Source organism: Staurois parvus, unplaced genomic scaffold (assembly GCF_062004578.1).
Source record: "Staurois parvus isolate SC_StPar_1 unplaced genomic scaffold, SC_StPar_1.0 ptg001624c, whole genome shotgun sequence".
NCBI classification, from domain to species: domain Eukaryota; kingdom Metazoa; phylum Chordata; class Amphibia; order Anura; family Ranidae; genus Staurois; species Staurois parvus.
Window position 1 is genome coordinate 1 of NW_028319420.1, and position 20915 is coordinate 20915.

Here is a 20915-nt window from a genome sequence, read left to right on the forward strand (position 1 = left end):
ACTGATCACTGTATTGGTGTTCTTAGGGATGTCAGTGAAAACAGGTCAGTTCCACCCAGTGTCAGAATGCCCACTGCAGTCCCGCTATAAGTTACTGATCGCCGTCATTACTAGTAAAAAACAAAAAAAAAAAACCCAGTATATATACCGCCATTTGTAAACACTATAAATTTCACGTAAGCCAATTAATTTACACATATTGGGATTTTTTTATAGCAAAGACATGGAGCAGAACACATTTTGGCTTAAATTTGTGATGAAATGTGATTTTTAAAAAATTTTTACTGGACATGTCTAAATGTCTAATAGCAAAAAGTCAAAAATATTGTTTTTTTTTTTCAAAATCGTCACTTTTTTTTTTTTTATTGTGCAAAAAATAAAAATGCATAGGCAATCAAATACCACCGTATCATTGACCAGCCGTAATGCAAAACAATGGCCTGCTCAGGAAGGGGGTTAAATCCTCTGGAGGGCAAGTGGTTAAAGGTTAATTCACCTTTTGTAACATGTTACCCCCATATTCAGAGTGTAACATGTTATGAAAGCACTGGCCCCCGCTCCCTGCAGATCACCAGCTTTGTCAGCTAGTGAGCGATCTTCTCCCCGATAGCTGTCAAATGTTTAAAAAATGTGGCCGTGCGGGGCTCCATTTGCCTGGTCACATCACTCCTCTGTGAATGAGAAACTACTAGTCCCGACAGACTTAGCGGCTGTCAGTTTGTAGTTCTCAATGAACTACCACGGCACTGTGGAGCACTGGGATAGTTCATTCAGTCTTTCTGTCAGTATATCTGCTTGCTTGTACATCCTGTATGGGGTGAGCAGATGTACTGACAGATCTGCAGGAGACCTGCATGGCATCAGTGATCTGCCTATCGCTGGTGCAATGCTTTCCAGGCTTCGGCAGCAAAAAATAATGCACATTTTTTTACCTGCATATAAAATGTGCATTTTTTTTTTTTTTTTATCAAAAGGTGAACTTACCCGTGAACTAAAGGGCTTTGGAAGGTGAGAATACCGGCAGCAAGTATTATGGAGTATTTTAATTCTTGGGATTAGAAAGCCTTAATGTATAACTAAAGGAAAAACTTTTTTTTTTTTTTTTTGGGGGGTAGAGAGGAGAGGGATTAGAACACCTGTCAGGTTTTTATTGCTGTCTTTGTCCCTGAGAGATCCCCCCTCTCTATGTGTCCTGTTTGCCATTATCATCGAAGGTAAATGTAAAAGAAAATCCCAAATTTTGTGTTGTCCCCAGAAAAGTAATAGAGGGGAAATCTTCCAATGAGGGACCCCAAAGTATTCCCTTAATTTTCAGGGATTTTTTTGACTTCCTGTTTTGGCTATGGGACAGGAAGTGAAGGTAAATCTCCCCAATGGGACACAGATGGCAAAAAATAAAACTGACGGGGGTTATAAATGTCCAAAATGAAAAAGAAATGTTGCCTATAGTTCTACTTTATACCCCTATTAAAACATTGAACTCTTTCTTAGCAGGATCAGTGATGTTCTCGCCTATGCCGTCCCTTCACCCACTTGTCTCCCCCCCCCCCCCCCTTGAGCTGACATCTTAATTGTGGTCACCCAGCTGTGACACCTTTTGGCTTCACAGCTGGGTGCCCACTGCACGAGGTGTACTGCACCTCCCGAATGGTCCGGCAGTCTTCTTGGACCTGTAAAGTGTCCTAGAAGACTGTGGGGGGAAGGAGGAGGGCATGCTAGAACCAGGGACCCGCTCCCCCCCCCCCCCCAAAAAAAAGTGTAAAATGTGGCAGTGGAGGGGGTAGGAGGCAGACAAACAGAGCTGCCCCTTTTGGTGGAGCTCCCTTTAATATATCTATAAATTATTTTTTTTTAAATGCAAACAGTAACTGAAATTTGATTTATTATCAGCTTCTTGAAGTCAGCAGAGATCAGACTAAGGGGGGGGGGGTGCTGCAGCAGTGCAAGGGACCAGTTGATTGTGCTCATGTGCTGATAGGAGGAGAAGGGGAAGTGACAGAAAGATTCGGCTTTCTGCTTCTCTCTTTACTGTTCAGTCATAGGCTAGGGGAAAGGCAAGACCTGTAAGTGTTAGTTATCTGCAGCAGAGAAAAATGGGGTTCCTGCTCTGACAAACAGTACTGTGCTGTGTGGCAGAGCTGTGTAGATTTCAGGACTGGAGGGATAGAAATATAAGTCCTTTGTCAGATAAGACCTGTATAAATATTTCAGCCATATGTTTGAGGTTAATATTATATAAAGGCTGGTATGTGTGAAATGTATTTATATATTTTGTTGTTTCTTTTTGTGTATTTTTCTCCTGGTTTAAGGTTTCTGCTGGTTTCTCCTTGATCAGTGATGGTCCAGTGAGCCAAGCAGTGTGTGAGATGATTAAGTAAGAAGTTGGGACCATGGGGCAGAAGAAAAAGCCATTTCTCAGGTTACTGGATTACCTGGTGATCATAGGCGCAAGGTAAGCCATGGTTCCTTTTCATGTTTTATCACTAGAGTACTACAGCAGGCATCACTCGGGCAGTTTAGTTCTATAACCAAAACACACATACATTGTCAGCAGCAATCCACTGCCTATCCAGAGCTCCTTTTTATTCTTAGTAATTTCAGATCATACACTAGAAGGATAGATGACATTTTAGCAAAAATCAATATTCCATCTCTCTGTTCTCTCCTTTGTCTTTGGCTCAGAGACAGCAGCGGGAGCCATTGGCCAGTGAGGAGGAAGCCGGGCCAGGCTGTGCTTTGTGAGTCAATAGACACTCAGAGCTGGCTCTGCAGTGAACCTGCACGAGTGCTCCCATAGCCAGTGGCTTGTTATGAGGACACTTGGCAAAGGGGGAGGAGCCAGGGACCCGAGGGGAGCACAGAGCAGGTAAGTATGACATGTTTATTATTTTAAAGAAAATAAAATGGGTTTAGAATCACTTTAAGTTGCTGTTTTGAGACAATTACAGGGGATTGCCATATCTGTTTTCCTTTTGAAAATGTAAAAGTCAACACATTCTTCAATTTAAATCAGCTAAATACATTTTGGATGCTTCAAAACAAAAGTATTGTAACAAAAAAAAAATATTTTGTCTAGTGGTACATAGAAATGAAAATTCTGGTGCCGAAATGAAAATTCAAAATGCACTTAGCCGAGAACCGAAATGCACAATTTTTAAACATGAATATATATTTTTTTGAAAAAAATACACTTTGATTAGAAAAAAAACAACAATATATACCTCAATTTTTTTGTAAAATATGAAAGAGAATTTTACGGCGAGTAAATAGATGCCCAACATGTCATGCTTTAAAATTGTGCACGCTCTTGGAATGGTGTGAAACTGCGGTACTTAAAAAATCTCCATGGGTGATGCTGTAAAAATTTCTACAGGTTAGCAGTGTAAAGTTACAGAGGAGGTCTAGTGCGATAATTATTGTTCTTGCTCTGATGTTCGTGGCGATACCCTCACACGTGGTTTGAATATTGTTTACATATGTGGACATGGCCTACATATGCGTTCACCACTACGTGGGGTGACAGGGACACTTTCAACTTTTTTTTAATTTATTTATTTTTGTTTTGTTTTTTGCACTGTCCCTTTAAAAAAATTGTTATCACTTTTATTCTTATCACAAGAAATGCATGCATCCCCTGTGATAGAAATAATTAGTGACAGGTCCTCTTTATGGAGAGATATGGGGTCAATAAGACCCAACATCTCTCCTTTACAATGTAAAGAATTGGATCAAAAAAAAACCCATTGATCTAGTGCTTTAAAAAAAAAAAATGTCCGTAACCGGAAGTGACATCGCTCCGGTCCTCCAAGGGCATAGAGATGAGTGGAGGCCATCTTTCCTTCACTCATCTCTATGCCCAGCGCCGGGATCGATGGTTTCTCAGGTGAGGCTGAGAACTCCCGAGTGGCGGCAGCGAGGGGCGGGGTTTTTTTGGCACCCGTATCGGTGCTTTTTTTCATTTCGGCCGACGGCCGAAAGGGGTGTTTTTGGCAGAAACGCTTCGGGCCACTGAAATTTCGGTGCATCCCTAGTTTGGTCCACTACCTGCAATGCTGCTGAGAAGGACCCTTTCTCGCTGTGTGGAGGCAACGGTTGCCTTTCAGAGATCTGATACACCCACTGCTGAGTCAGAGACAGAACTCTCCAATCTGCAAGGTGCATGAGTGTCGCTGATCCCAAAGCTATAGGTCTGTCCTCTGCAGAACAACTGCTGCTTCCACAGAAAGAGCAAGGGTCCTTCACTGCAAAATGCTGTCAGGGGAAAAAAAGCTCAGTTCACGGGAAAGAAAGTACGTAAATTTCATTTGGGTTCAGCGTTGCATGACCACGAAATTGTCAGTTAAAGTAACGCAGCGCTGTAATGCAAAGAATGGGCTGGTAAGGAAGGGGGGGGGGGTAAATCCTCAGTAGGGCAAGGGGTTAAATATGTGTTAACCTCAACACAGTGTACCATAAATAATCAAATGCAAACTGCTCATATTACAACATTGTGTATACATTCGATAAACATAAAGTAAACCAAAGAATATGTAAGTTAAAAGTTCAAAAAGATAATACGAAGGTGTGAAAAGGGCCAGTGGTTTGGTACTTGTAATAACATGCTCCACTTAACAGTACTGTTGGTGCCCCACATGGACCAACACTCACCCTATGTAGGTGACCAATTATCTCTAGTATGGTCAACAGCACTTGTGGTGTATTCCCCTGTACAATCATCACAGTTTTGTTTATCCGGGTAGTATGCAGCACACCAGATGAATCCACTCATAGAAAGGATTCCCCCTCTATTTTTACTACATTCTCTCGGGCCCTTAGTAATGTGGGGTCCTTCAGTTGTTCAGTGGCAAAATTTTCCCTGTGTACTTCTAAGTCAAACACTAGGGGTTGTAGGCTCCTCCCTAGGCTCTGTTTTCCCTGCTAATACTGGCAAGGGAAACACAGGCTCAATCCTCACCCTCAGAGGATTCCCTAGGATAACCTTCAGGCTCTGAAGGACCATTTAATGGGAAATCTGGGCCATTCTAGAGCTCCCAGAATTTTGGGAAATCCCTCCCCACAATGGCGTCATGTGGCAGTTGGGGAACCAGATCCACCTGATGACACAGGTTACCGAGGGAGGTCTCAAAGGACACTGTTGCCACTGGATACTCTCTCGTGTCCCCATGAACACAAATGACTGCCAATTTTCTAGGGTGCAAGGTTTTTCCCGTTACCAATTCAGTTTTTTCCAAAGTAACCAGGCTACCTGAATCCAACAATGCAACAACATTTTTACCATCAATACCCATTTTGCATAAAGGTTTCTCATTTCCCTTTTCAGCAGTGCAAGTAACAGTTGCAAATGGGGACTGCTGTCTCTCAGTAAGAAAGTCACAGTGCATTGGTTCATCCGTACTTGGGCAATCTGCTGCTACATGTCCCTTTTCCCGGCAGCGGTAACAGATTATCCTTCTGCTCACCTCTGGCGGGTTTGGCTTTCCAGGCCGCTCACGCCAGATATTGGAAACAGTCCCAAAAGTACCTTTCGTTCCCCCTTTTCCAATCTCTCCACCCCCATCCCTTGGTGCAATGTTACCCATTGCTGGGGATGGTCTGGTCTTGGGGTGGAAAGTCGGTGATTCCTTGAGGGAAGACGTAAGATTTTCAGTCGCTAGATATCTCTCCACAAGGTCCAAAAGCTTGTCTGCTGTTTGTGGATCTCCATGACTCATCCATTTCTGCAAGGTAGTAGGGAGAGACCTCAGAAATTTGTCCATCACCACCCTTTCCACAATCTTTGGTCCAGACAGTGTATCTGGCTGCAGCCATTTCCTGGTCAAATGAATAAGGTCATACATTTGGGATCGGGGTGGTTTTCCCAGTCGATAACTCCAGTTGTGTACCCGATGAGCCCGGACAGCCAGGGTTACGCCCAGCCGCGCCAAAATTTCCATTTTTAAACGATCCTAGTTCTTGGCTTCCTCAGGCTCAAGGTCAAAATAAGCCTTTTGGGACTCGCCAGATAGTGGGGTGGCCACTAGTCCAGCCCACTGCTCTTTAGGTCAACTTTCTTTTTCAGCTGTCCTCTCAAAAGTGGTCAGAAACATCTCAGGGTCCTCATCTGCAGACATCTTTGGCAGCAGGTGACTTACACGGAAAGATGGTATGGTAGTAAAATCACTCCCAGCCTCAGTCTGCTCACTCTGCTGAAGCTGTTTCATGATGGCTGCAATTTGCTGTTGGTGTATCTGTTCCTGCCATTCCAACGATTCCCTAAGGCGTGCCTACGCCTGTTCCGGGGCTTGCTGCTGGGCTGCAAGGCTCTGTTGCAAAACCTGCTGCTGGGCTGCAAGGCTCTGTTGCAAAACCTGCTGCTGGACTGCAAGGCTCTGTTGCAAACTTGCATTTGTTTTCTGCTGACTTGCATTTGCCAAAGCAAGCTGTCTCAGTATCTCTTCCATGCTGGCCTTGCTTCACCTGCCTGCATCCTCCACCATATGTGAGGGATTAACTCAGTAGCGGGTTGTGCTTGGCCCCCTGGATGGGTCAGAACACCGTGAAAGAGGCTCAGCACGACAGCAGGATCTTGGTGAAAAGTTTGTGCTTTATTTACAAGTCGGGTGAACACACGGTGCAAATAGTCAAAACAGCAAAAAAATACAAACAGAAAATAAAACCTTGCCCTGCTGGGCATCTAACTACAAACACAGGTTTCCTATCTAGCTGTCTGAATACAGCCTATTGCTGCTTAGACACAGAGTGTTCACACAGTCTAAGATCACACAGATTATCTCTCACCACAGGATGGTTTGGTTGCTCCCCAGTCTGTCCTGCACAGCAAACTGGTTCCAGGTTGGAGCATCCTCTCTAAGCAGCCTGGGCGTTTTATAGAGCCCAGAGCCCTCAACTCGCTACAGCTGAGCTAATGAAATCATCAGTGACCTAAAACGGCTCACTACACAGCACAACAGGAGAAACAGTCCGTGTATAACATGAACCTGGGGCAAATATACCTTCCATCCTGGACACATCCCTTAGTTCTTCCTGCCTTCTTGTCACAGCACCCTTTGAAATTATGGACAATCCTGAGGCACCCTATTCTGAAATGTATAAAAGTATTCTAATAGTTTTATATAACGCAGCAACATCCGCATACATAGGACGCCCAACATTAGAGGTGATTTGTTTTTCCAAAGTAAATACACTTTTGCACACTGGTACTGACTAGTATTCCAATGTTTCTCTTCTCCCTCAGTTTTTCTCTATCACTGAGATGTGACCCCCAGCACAGACCGAGAGGGGCGGGAGAGGGTCAAACCAAGATACTGTGCAGGCAACCAACATCCTCCTTATCAACTGATGATGTCATTGGTTGTCAGGCACTGGTGGCTAAAAGGTCCTAATGGTGCACAATGAAAACCTGTGGCTTTGTGTTACTAAAAGGCAGGCTTGTTCCACCCGCTGGCTTGTGTACAAGTTTTGGGCAATTTTTAGACCTTTTTCCAAGGCACCCCTGAAGAAACCTCAAGGCACCCTGGTTGAGAAAGGCTGGTCTAGTGCGTTAGTGTACAGTGCATTGCAGTGTCCAGTGTGCCAGTGTACAGTGCATTGCGGTGTCCAGTACATCACACAGTACGCTGCATTGCGGTGTCCAGTGTACAGTGCATTGCGGTGTCCAGTACGTCACACAGTACAGTGCATTGCGGTGCCCGTTGCGTTAGTGTACAGTGCATGGCGGTGTCCAGTGCATCACAGTGTACAGTTAATGGCGGTGTCCAGTGCATCACAGTGTACAGTTAATGGCGGTGTCCAGTGCATCACAGTGTACTGTGCATTGTGGTGTCCAGTGCGTTAGAGTACAGTGTATTTTAAATATTGTATTGTTTTTTTCCAGTTTTTTTCCACTACAAATAAGATGTGTGTGGTGCGCATATGAATTTGTTCTTTTTTTTTTTTCTTCTTCAAACTAGAGTCCGGCCCCCCAACAGTGTGAAGGTCTGTGAACTGGCCCCCTGTTTAAATAGTTTGAGGACCCCTGGTATAACCTGTAGGTCATAAAGCTACACATAAACCTATATTTGTTTTCTTTATTCTTCAATAGTCACAAAGGATATAAGTTCACTTTGTGTGCACCAAATGTCTTTGCAAACTTGGTTATTACCTTGCAAAAGTAGCAGTCCCATCGCTAGGCTGTGTGGAGTCTAGAGCTGTGAGAGGTACCCAGAAGGTACCAGAGCTTTTGACGATCGACGGCTTGACGTCATATCCGGCGCGGGCGCCATCTTGGTGCTCCGGTTTCCGAATCACAGTACACCCCTGGAGTGGTGTAAAGGCTTGCTTGCTTTCAGGTCTATGTGAGTAGTTTTTAGTCTTCTTTGTTTTATAATAAAAGGTTTTACACTATACGAGTCTCTTTTGCCTCACTGGTGACCATACTGGAGGGCCATACACTGGAGAGACACCACGGACTTCATCCACCGCTTATGTTATAGCCAAGAGGAGGGATTTGCACCATTGCAAGAGGGATCCATCTACTATCTGGAGGAATATTCCATCTATTACACAAGGCTCTTTGGTCCCTGGGGGCCTGGGCAGGAAGGTGAGGGGGCACCCCAGCTATAGAGGATTGGCACACTGCAATTCACATCTGCATGGAGTTTGTGTGACACATAAGGACACTATTTCACCAATTTATTCATGTCACCTCTATGTATGTCATTTTCCTAGTTGTCCGCTTCACCCCACATTGATGTCAGTTATTTGTGTTCAAGTCTATTTGCATACTTGGGATATATATCACTGAGTCGCCTGTTTTAATATAGCGCCGTATTATTTGTTTATATTCATGCACCCAACCATCCACACAATGTAAAAATAGTGATGGGCCGAACACCCCCCCCCCCCTGAATTTCGAACTCATTGCAAGTCTATGGGACTCGAACTTGTAAATTCAAAAGTGCCCATTTTGAAGGCTTATATACAAGTTATTGGCCATGAAAGGGGTGTGGGGACTCGGGTACGGTCCTGAGGTACATAAATCAGTGAAAAAAAAAACTTACAAAAGTATTATTTTTAAAGGGGTAGTCATTTTTCATTGCCTACAGTTAAAAAAAAAAAAAAACCTTTAAATATCATGCCTGGGGGGTTCTCTTAAACTATCTGCAAACTTTCACATCTGTACAATGTATAGAACCTGCTTTAGCAAAAAAAAAGTGAAATGTAATATTTAGAAAAAAAACCTAATCCTTTACGTCTGGTAGGATGGTTTGGAGGGACTCTACAGTAAAAGATATTTTAAAAAGTGCGTGGGGTTCCCCCTAAAAGCCATACCAGGCCCTTTAGGCCACATGCCTTTTAAATTAGGACAGTGTCCCCATGCCGATGGGGACAAGGGCCTCTTCCCCACAACCCTGACCCAGTGGTTGTGGGGGTCTGCAGGCAGGGGAGCTCATTACCATCAGGGTACCCCTTTAAATAATGATTCTGCCCCCCTCCTTGTGAGTGAGTAAGGGGTACTTGTACCCCTACCCATTCACTAAAGGGTTAAATTGAGTAAAAAATAAAGAGACCAGACTTTTTAAAAATTCCTTTAACATAAAAAAAAACAAACGTTTGTAATAAGTCCTTTGCCGGTCAAATGTGAACAATCGGGCGGAGCTAGGGGTAACTATTGTGATGTGATTGGCCAAAACATTGCACCTGACGACCTGTGGTCAGTTGCATTGTTTGGCCAATCACAATACACTGTGAAAGTGCAGTGCATTGTGGGACCCGGCAGGTGAACAGCCTGCCAAATGCCCTTACCATTCATGTGTTCGCAGAACACATGAATGGCCGATGTTCGAGTCGAACTTACAGCCCATTACTATGTAAAAGGAAACGCGATTCATCAGACAGGCCACCTTCTTCCATTACTCCGTGATCCAGTTCTGATGCTGTTTTGCCCATTGTAGGCGCTTTTGCCAGTGGACATGGGTCAGCATGGGCACTCTGGATGGTCTGCGGATACACAGCTGCACACACCACAGACTGCACTGCCCGTTTATTCTGCTTTCGACACAACAATTTCAGGGACAACAGATTTACTTGCTGCCTACCTATTGCTGATTGGTATTTAAAAAAATAAATAAATATATATATATATATATATATATATATATATACACACACACACACGTGCGTATGAAGGGCAATTTATACAGATTTTCAGTGTCATCTACAGGAAACAAAATACTTATTCAAAGGAATATGGTGAAATGCATGAATGAAGGTCAGCAAGAGAGAGGCTTGAGCAGTGATGCAATCCCAGCACCCAGAGGCAAGGAGCTGTGGGTTAAAGGGGAAGGAAATTGCTCAAGGGAAGGGAGGTACACAGGGCAATCCTTACATAGCACAGATGGCTGAAATGTAGTAGGTCAATACCCAAGACAACACTAATAGAAAGGGCTGGGCACATAGGAGGAAAAAACAGGATCATAGTTAACAGAACAGTAATGAAGTGTGATGTTAGTGCATTACACTACTCCCATATTAAACGTCCCAACAGCACTCTATATTGGTCTGCTCCATAAGGGCTCTTGGTAATTACAATCCCCAGTCCCCAACTGTTTATGTACTGTACTGGTTCACATATATGCAGATTGGATGCGGTTTGAACCACATCCAATCTGCATGACAAGTGAAATAACATTGCTTCCTATGGTGCCTGTTCACATACTGTATGTCCTGTACACTGGCAGTGCTGATTCAATGCGGATTGAAAAAGAGTCCTGTCCGATTTCTGAGCAGTGCAGTCTGGTTCAGGTGCGGATTAACAGGCTATTGAATTCTATGGAAACTGTTTCTAAACCACACGTCATCAGTTGTGAACAGGATAAAATCTTGACCTGAACCTGATCTAAAACTAACCTGAACCGCTGAACAACTACTGTGTCACTTAGCTGTGATATCTGAGCTTCAATCTGCAACGCACATGTGTGTACCCACACGACTCCTTTGCAAGTAACTTTATGTCCACCAGATTTAAGAAATATTTTGGTCCAAAGACCTTTTTAAAAATCCTAATGTACCACTGGAAACTTGTGTTCAAACATGTCCCCTAGAAACCCAATAGCTGTATTCTGGTGGATGCGACTGTCAGTAAATGCAGGACACATCATTCAGACGTGAACAGACATCTGGGTTCAGGTATCTCTCAATATATGCTCTGGATATATTGCTGGCTTTTTGGAGGACATTATAAGGCTGGCCATACACTATACAATTTTCTGTCCAATTTCTGCCCATTTTCCTTTAGATTTAACTTCCACTATGTAAAGCAAGGGCCTGCCTAATTGGATACAGTTGAAAGTGTTTTTCAGGTTTGACCTCATATTCTATGGTTTTTGGTAAATCTAAAGCAAAATTCTCAAGAAAATTGTATAATGTATGGCCAGCCTAATTAAAAGAGCAAACTAAATGGGAGAAACCCGTCCTTTCAAAGCTTGTATGCTCACCTAGGCGAGGATGACATATGAAGTAGGATATCTACATATAGTTTACATGGGCGAAGATATGATGGGGATCTCTGTCAAGTCTATAACGCATGGCAGAGAGCTGCAGCGTGTGTACACATTTGTGCAATCCCACAAAACCCAAATTCATGTCTGGAAAGCAGTAGGTCCTTGCCAGTCTCTGGGGCCAGACAGAGACATACAGGTATTTCCATGCATACAATGGAGTCTCGCAGAGTTTTGCACATGCATAGACGTGCCATGGGCCTCTGCCAGGTCATATAGACTAGAAATAAAAAAAACTTTAGCTAGATAGGCTGCAGTTCCTCTTTCAAGAGTTCCTAAATTTTTTGTAGCCACAGATTGAGTATTATTATATACGGTTGTGCTCAAAAGTTTGCATCCCCTGGCAGAAATTGTGAAATTTGGGCATTGATATTGAAAATATGACTGATTATGCCAAATAATTGTCTTCTATTTAAGGATAGTGATCATATGAAGCCATTTATTTTCTCATAGTTATTTGGCTCCTTTTTAAATCATAATGATAACAGAAATCACTAATCCATTAGTCACCTTAAGTGTCATTGAATGTTTACGATGACACTAACTATAGACATTGGTCTCTGATGTGGGATGTACCCACTATGACCAGGAGACCAAATGTGTGGGTGAAGTGGACAAGCTGGTACTTTGGTAGCTAGAGATCTGCAGGTTGTCCTGATCTAGATGCTAAAACATATACAATTGTGCTCAAAAGTTTGCATACCCTGGCAGACATCGTGAAATTTTTGAATTGATATTGAAAATATGACTGATCATGCCAAAAGAAGTCTTTTATTTAAGGATAGTAATCATATGAAGCCATTTATTAAGTGTTCTTGCATGGCAAGACCACTTACTGTTATCTCACATATATATTCCTATTATTATAATAGCCAAATTTACCACCCTAACTCCTCCCACAGTTTTTACACTACATAGACAGTAATATACCGAAACGTGCGAATTGTTCCCGATTGGTGTGCTATTACTTTGTGGAACGATTCGACAAATGGTTCACGAAATATCGGCGTTTTTGTGGTGAAATTGGTCCCATAGGAATGAATGGCGGAATGTTCAAAACTAGAGTGGGAGCTGAAAAATCAGGACATGATTTCTAAACTGCCATCACTCCCTCATTTTCAAGCCCACCTACACAAATCTTATATCAAAACGTTCAGCTATCACTGCTGCCACTAAAAATGTCCACGGCTAAGCCATAGTCCTGATAGTTTTTACAATATGACCATTTGTTTGCAACTCACGCCGCCCATTGACATTCATTGAAACTCCACTCTAACCACCTCAAATTTGAAGGGCAATTTCTAAACTGCGACTGTGCCTTCATTTTTAATATTTCATATTTCAGAGACATACTATGCATCAAAGATGCATTTGAAGATGGCAACCGCCAGTGAAGTGAGCAAGTTGGAGCAGTTTGTTTTTTACCGCTCTTCTCTGCCCTTGCTGTAGAGTGAGTTGCCATAGGAACCCAGGTGTGTGAGCAGGCAGCAGAGTGACAAGCCACTCCACCCAGTTACTCCGTCCACTCCAGTTGTAGACTACTGGTGGAGGCAAGAACACTTCACACAATTTCCCCAGAAATTGTAGCTTTTCTAGTTATCACATAGTTGTTTGGTTCATTTTTAAATCATAATGATAACAGAAATCACCCAAGTTGCCCTGATCAAAAGTTTACATACCATGGAATGGCCTTTGTATAGACACACGAGGTGACACACACTGGTTAAAATGGCAAATAAAGGTTCATTTCCCATATCTGTGACTTTTTAAATTGCAGTTAGTGTCTGTGTATAATAGTCACTGAGTTTGTTAGCTCTTATGTGGAAGCACTGAGCAGGCGAGATACTAAGTCATGGGAAGCAGAACAGAACTGTCAAAAAACCAGCATAACAAGGTAAAGACACTTTATAAAGATGGAAAAGGATATTAAAAGATATCCAAAGCCTTGGATATGCAAATCAGTACTGTTCAATCACTTATTAAGAAGTGGAAAGTTTGAGGATCACTTGATACTAAGCCAAGGTCAGGTAGACCAAGAAAAATTGCAGCCACAACTGTCAGAAGCATTATTTGGGATACAAAGAAAAACCCACAAGCAACCTCAAATACAGGCTGCTCTTGGAAAAGATGGTGTGTTTGATGGAGCACAATATGACAATACTTGAAAAAATTAGGTGCATGGTCAAGTTGCCAGAAAGAAGCCTTTACTGCGGCAATGCGACAAAAAAGGTTAGTGACCCATGTCAAGGTGTTGTCAGGCATATTGTAGTAAACGGTCACTTGATGGCTAACCTGGAAAGTTAACCCAGGCAGATCCCACCCTCTATTCAGCGCTGCTGGCTTTGCTCTGTTATGTTAGTGACAGCGGTGGAGTCAATCTGGCGTCCGGCCCTAGGTTTCACCCCTCTGATATGACAGTCAGTAACACTGCTCTGGGGGGGTTCAGACCACCATGACCCCCCCCCCTTATCTATGCCCCAGCTCTTCAGTAGCTGGTTTCCTGTCTGGGTAAGCCTAGGTGCCCCACTTGAAAACTGGGTTCATGTGTATATTGTAGATATAGTATTATATGCATGTATTATGTTGTATTCATTCATTTTTCAGATGTTCTGCTCTCTGTTTTCTCCTGAAAAAATGGAATAACTGCAAAACATGTTGAGAAGAAGTGGGTAATTTTTATGCTCTAGATTGTACTCTCTGGCGTTTTGTATTCGTTTTCAGTAACATTAGTCCCGTTATGAAAGAATTATGAAAATTGTGTGGGCATATTATTGGTACATGTTTGTAAATGCTTGTATTTTAACATTGTAATAAAGTACTTTCGGCCTCAACCAAAAAATGTCCTTTGTATAACAGGCTTTGGACGTAGGTGCCCTTACATTTCAAAGTATATATATTTTTGCACATGTTTCTATGATCTCTTGTATCCTATCTGCAGCCTTTAACCATGTCCTGTTTCATGTCCACAATCTCTAACTATTTCTTGTATCGTGTCCACATTCACTAACCGTCTTCTGTATCATGTCCATAATCTCTGACCATCTCTTGTATCATGTCCACAGTTTTCGAATATCTCTTGTATCATGTCTGCAATCTCTGACCAATTCTTGTATGATGTCTGCAATCTCTGAAGAGGAGCCTGGAGAGGAGTCAAGAGCGAGAACGTTGCTAGCACAGGGGTCACAGGAGGAGTCAGATATATGTTGACTGTGGAGAGAATATCCAATGGAACCAGAGAACCAGAGCTGCCAAGCTGGAGTCCGGAGAGGATCATCTCACTGAACCCTACTTTGAGCATCTGAGAGGAGGTCATTGACAGTGCTACCAGTCCAGTCTGAGGGGGGTCACTGATGTAAGGAGGGACTGAATTGAGTTAGGTAAGGGGTAGGGATGCACCAAAATTTCGGTGGCCGAAACGTTTCAGCCGAAAACACTCCTTTCGGCTGTTGGCCGAAATGAAAAATAAGCACCGATACAGGTGCCGAAAAAACCCTGCCTCTCGCCGCCGCCCGCTGCCGCTCGGTAGTTCTCAGCCTTACCTGAGAAACCATCGATCTCAGCGCTGGGCTTAGAGATGAGTGAAGGAGAAATGGCTGCCACGCATCTCTATGCCCTTGGAGGTCCGCAGCGATGTCACTTCCCTTTCCAGCCATTTTTTTTTTTCTAAGGCACTAGATCAATGCTTTTTTTTATCGAATGCTTTACATTGCAGAGGAGAGATGTGGAGTCTTATTGACCCCCATTAAATTAATTTTAAAAAAAAGTTTAAAGTGCCCCCATCCCCCGTGCTACATGTAGTGGTGAACGCATACATAGGCCATGCCCACGTATGTAAATGGTGTTCAAACCACACATGTGAGGTATTGCCACTTACGTCAGAGCAAGAGCAATATTACTCACACCAGACCTCCTCTGTAACTTTACACTGCTAACCTGTACAAATTTTTAAAGCATCACCCATCAAGATTTTTAAGTACTGCAGTTTCACACCATTCCACGAGCGTGCACAATTTTAAAGCGTGACATGTTGGGTATCTAGTTACTTGCCATAACATCCTCTTTCTTATTTTACAAGAAATTGGGGCATATATTGTTTTTTTTTTTTGATTTTTTTTTTTTAACCAAAGTGTATTTTAAAAATATATATATATTCATATTTAAAAACTGCGCATTTCGGTTTTCGGCCAAGTGCATTATGAAGTTTTGGTTTCGGCACCAGAATTTTAATTTTGGTGAACCACTAGTAAGGGGTGCACTGATATACAGGTTCCCTGTCATATCAATAACCCCCCCCCCCGCACCTTAATTAATTAGTTCTGTGGAAATTGGTCTATTGCAGCAGTTTTTACTGGAACGGGTGGTGAGGGGAAACCATCACACGAGGACACCTGTCATACTGAAAACTGCAGCAAGCTCTTTGAACACATTTTTTTTTAACCAAGCATTAGCATTACTGTCTCTTTGGTAACTGATATGTCAGTTTTTAATGTTGTCTCTGTGCTCCAGCTGGGGAGAAATACCCTCCATTTGCCCTGTTCACTTTTCCACCAAGTTCAGAACAGAAATTGAGGGGATTTTTGCTCTCTTCATCCTGGGATTTCCCTTCTATTTCTGTGGTGATGGCTAATTGGCTATGGGACTGAAATTGAAGGAAAATCTCTCCAGATGGATGAAGGTGACAATACTGCTGTGTTATATCAACCTGACCTTCATGGAAATGGAAAAATATGTTTTTTTCACTTTTCATGTAACTTAAACAGATTGCTAATTGCACTAGCTATATGTTTATAGCTTAAATATTGATATTTGCACTGTTGTTCACTGAAAATTGACATTTTATGTACTTTTGTGAAGTAGGAAGATTCCAATGTTACAAACAACCTTTTCATTGGGGTGCAACCTATATGCTAGAGATGGTTTGCACCTAAATGTAAGGGGGTCTGCTGTGCTGGGGGAGAGGCTTATGGGAAGGCTGGAGGAGTATATAAACTAGGATCGAGGGGGGAGGGAGAATTGGATTAGAATGGGGTAGACAGATCAGGCAGGGGTCAGTCCTTATTGGTGGGTGGAATGTTGAAAGATGAGGGGAGGGCTATGGCAGATGATAAGAAGGTTCCCATGTTGCAAACAACCATTGGAACTGGTACCATTTGTAGAAAAATAAAAAACATGCAACATACGCGTGCAAAAGGTTTAAAAGAATTAAAGTATTTGTTCACCAATGCCAGAAGTCTGCCAAGCAAAATAGGTGAGTTGGAAGCAGGGCTGCTGTTAGCAATCATGGGGCTCCATACAGCCTACCTGATGGGGCCCCAAAACCCCAACCCTGCCCCACCCCCCTTACCCCGCCTACCCACCTAAAAAAATATGCAGCTTTGTCTTTAAGGATAGTTATTTTCCCCAGCCTGTTATAGGCAGGCCATACATGATGCAAATTTTGCAAAAATCGATCAATTCCCCCATCAACATCTATGGCTGGCTTAAGGATGCATCTGACTGTCCTATCTTCAGCCCTGACTCACACCACTGTGGCTTTGAAATTGTGCTACTTCAGTGTGATTTCAAAGCCACAGATCAGAGAGATTTGTACCTAGGATTTTACTGCGGCTTGCGACTCCATTTACCAGTCAATGCAAGTCGCAATGAAATCGGAAAAAATTAGTGCAGGAACCTTTTTCAAAGTCGCTGTGACATGAGTCGCAGTGATTTGAACGGTTCCAGTGTAAACCAGGGCTCATCAATCATCACGATTATCATGATAATCATAGTGCAGGTGCTGTGGCTCAAAGCACCTGTACTGTGTGACTATCATCATGACAATGATGATCTCATTTGGCTGCTCCCTGCTGTATAATTGAACATAGTCTAGGCAATGGTCAGGGCACAGGGAAAGGTGTGTATTGTGTCATGTAATTACTGTACCGTTCCTGTGACTTCTGCTGCTGCTGGGTCCGCAGGTGCCCGAAAAAGAAATAAAAGTCCCCCTTGTCTCCCAACCCTCAGGATGAACTGATGGAGCCCCCTCAGCCCAGGAATAATGTTACCACCACCCGGGAGCCATGTACACAGGGGAACAGTGTGTATGCACTGACTGTACATGTGATCCTACATGAAGCCTGAAGCTGCTGTCTGGGCCCCCCTTTTCTGTGGCAGAGCCCAGGCCCCCTACAGGAGGCCCGGTGGTACCCCCTTATCAGCAGCCCTGGCTGTAAGCTTTGGTACATGAAGAGAACTATGATTTGATTGGTATTGCTGAATCCTGGCTTCATTCTTTACATGACTGGGCCATTAATATTCCTGACGATGTTCTCTTTCGGGGAGAGATGGTAAAAAGGAAAGGTGGTGGTGTCTGTCTCTATGTGCGAAGTGATCTCAGAGCGAGTGTGAAAGAGGACCTAGTTGATGGAGAGTGTGATGAGGCTGAAGCATCATGGGTGGAACTGCATATGGGGGTGTGTACTACAAAGGTAATCATTGGAGTTTGTTATAGGCCTCCCAATGTTAATGAGGAGGTGGAGACTCAGCTCCTTGCACAGATTGAAAGGGCTGCAAGGGCTGGGACAGTGATAATAATGGGGGATTTTAACTACCCGGAAATTGACTGGAGTAATGGTACTGCAGGAACAGTAAAAGGGCAAACATTTATCATCCTACTACAGGACAATTTTATGGTACAATTCATAGAAGCCCCAACTTGGAATGGTGCTCTGCTGGACCTGGTAATCTCAAACCATGCAGAGCTTATTACTAATGTCCATATAAAAGAACATCTGGGCAGCAGTGACTATAACATGATTTCATTTATTGTTAGGATGTGGTGAGTGAGTGACAAGATAATAAATTGCACCACATCCCTGGAATTTGAAAACGTTGAACTAGATAGTGTGGGATTTTCAGGGTGCAAATTTACAATGATAAACACATTTAAAAACCACAATAAATTTTATTTAATCTTACAAAAAAAAGGGAAAAGAAAAAGAGTAAATAATTACAATACTGTAAAAAACAAAAATTGAAGCTTGGCTGTATTGTTGCAGTAATTCCCTACATGTTTCACCCAACAAGGGCTTCTTCAGGTGTGAGAGAGAGAGAAAAGCTTCAACCACGATACAGTCTATAATATATCAAAAAGAATATACATAAACAACGGAGTTATGACATACATCCACACAATGAACATAATAATCAAAAGTATAAAAGAACACGCCGGGTCACCCTAGATGTCAGGTTCACGGAGCTACTACCGCATATGAAAATGCACTATCAAAGAACCTAGTTGGCCTATGCATCCGTGCAATTGTAGAGGATATAATAGGGATCAAATATCCATCCAAACATAGGTATAAATATGCAAAAATTAATAATTACATTTCTACCAGATGGGGCAAAAAAAGAATCAGATAGAGGGAGAGAGAACACCAGGTGATGTCAAGTCATTGAAATAATTAAAAAATAAATGAAAAATGAATTTACCTTTAAATTATCACAATTCAGGCAATAGAGGAAGCAAGAAAACAGTTTTTGACTCAAATTGTTAATATACAATTCAGCCACTAGATGTCAGGAGAGGTCACAAGTTCATAGAATATTAGCTGTAAAAATCAAACCGTACTCAAAACAATGCAGTGTACAGAATCACCCAGGTGACTGAGCAGTCACCATTTTCCTGAAGCCCTCCCCTCAACACAAGTCTCTCAAATTACCTCCAGGGGGTCTCAAAACGTCTCAAGAGATCCTACATGTGCACAGTTGATTAGCCAAAGTACCATATCTTTATTCCCGCCATAATTTACCTTCCACGCCGGCCGACTTGTGACGTCACAGGCCGGGTGCAGAAGTCAGACATACAACTGCGCATGCGTGAGGTCTCTATTGCGCATGCACAAACTGAAGCCGACGAAAACACAGCCAGATCTCTTAATAGGAGCAACACCTAAGCAGGACAGCTGAAGAAAAGAAATAAAAACAAACAAACAAAAAAAACAAATCCATTTATACCATGTAAGGAAGACATCCAATCATTTCTATATAAGCCTGTTTTGGTCCAATCCAAACAAAAAATAATTAAGCCTAAAAGACAACAATTCCAAATCTAAGTAAAAGGGGGCCGGAATTATGGTTTGCAAGTTGTGTTTAGGCAAGCACATCGGAAAAGGAATCTTCAGGTGCAGCTACGCCCTGGGCGTCCGTACAATTGCACCTAGGGACGCATTATGGCATAAGTTACAAACACTAGAGATTGTAAGTAACATCCGAGTGAGCAAGGTGGGTTCCTAAATCAGAATAATTTTCTAGCAAATAACAGCATTTATTCTTTAATTTTATTACAATAGATAAAAAATGTACAGACTAAGCAAAATATTATAGCATTTATGTTTATCATTTCATAAGCATAGTATTAAAATATAACAACTTTTTTTAATCGGTCCTTACTGTGGGGTGATGGATAGGCAGGATAAAAGAAATTGTAAAATCACAAAAAACATGTTCATTGTGTGGATGTATGTCATAACTCCGTTGTTTATGTATATTCTTTTTGATATATTGTAGACTGTATTGCGATTGAAGATTTTCTCTCTCTCCCCTGAAGAAGCCCTTGTTGGGTGAAACATGTAGGGAATTACTGCAACAATACAGCCAAGCTTCAATTTTTGTTTTTACAGTATTGTAATTATTTTCTCTTTTTCTTTCCCCTTTTTTTGTAAGATTAAATAAAATTTATTGTGGTTTTTAAATGTGTTTATCATTGTAAATTTGCACCCTGAAAATCCCACACTATCTAGTTCAACATTTTCATGATTTCATTTATTGTTAGCTGTAAACAACAAGCATATATGGGAAAATAAAAACACTCAACTTTAAGAAAGCTAATTTTTCCAAGGCTAAGAGCTGCTCTCCAAGAATTAGACTGGGAGGGAATATTAGCATCGATAAACACAACACAGACATGGGAGTTCTTCAAAAAGACTGTATGTGAACACACTGCAAAATATATTCCCATGAGCAACAAGTTTAAAAGGCTAAAAATCAAACCTATGTGGCTTACGGCCAAAGTTAAAAAAGCAATAAATAATAAGAAAAGAGCTTTTATGAAATGTTAAAATGAAGGAACGCTATCATCGTTTAAACATTACAAAGAATATAACAGAATATACAAAAAAGAAAATCAAGGCCGCAAAAAATTGAAAAAAAAAAACGACAGATTGCAAAAGATAGCAGGATAAACCCGAAAAATTCTTCAAAATATATTAATAGAAAAAAGGTTCAGTCCGAGCATGTAGGCCCTTTATAAAATAATGAGAGTGGGTGACTGGGGACAAAGAGAAAGCAAATTTATTAAATACCTGCTTAAGCTCTGTGTATACAAAGGAGCATGGG

At 42.1% G+C, this 20915-nt stretch overlaps 1 long non-coding RNA gene across 3 annotated transcripts in view; it reads left to right on the forward strand.

Annotated features, from left to right (window-relative positions):
• Positions 1 to 2313: 2313 nt before the first annotated feature.
• LOC149435011 (uncharacterized) overlaps positions 2314 to 20915 on the forward strand; it is a 135474-nt gene continuing 116872 nt past the window's right edge. For 2 of the 3 annotated variants that reach the window (XR_016308576.1, XR_016308577.1), the window contains exon 1: positions 2314 to 2452. This is a non-coding gene — a long non-coding RNA (uncharacterized LOC149435011). The remainder of the gene's footprint in view (positions 2453 to 20915) is intronic. The other variant, XR_016308578.1, reaches the window with a different exon arrangement.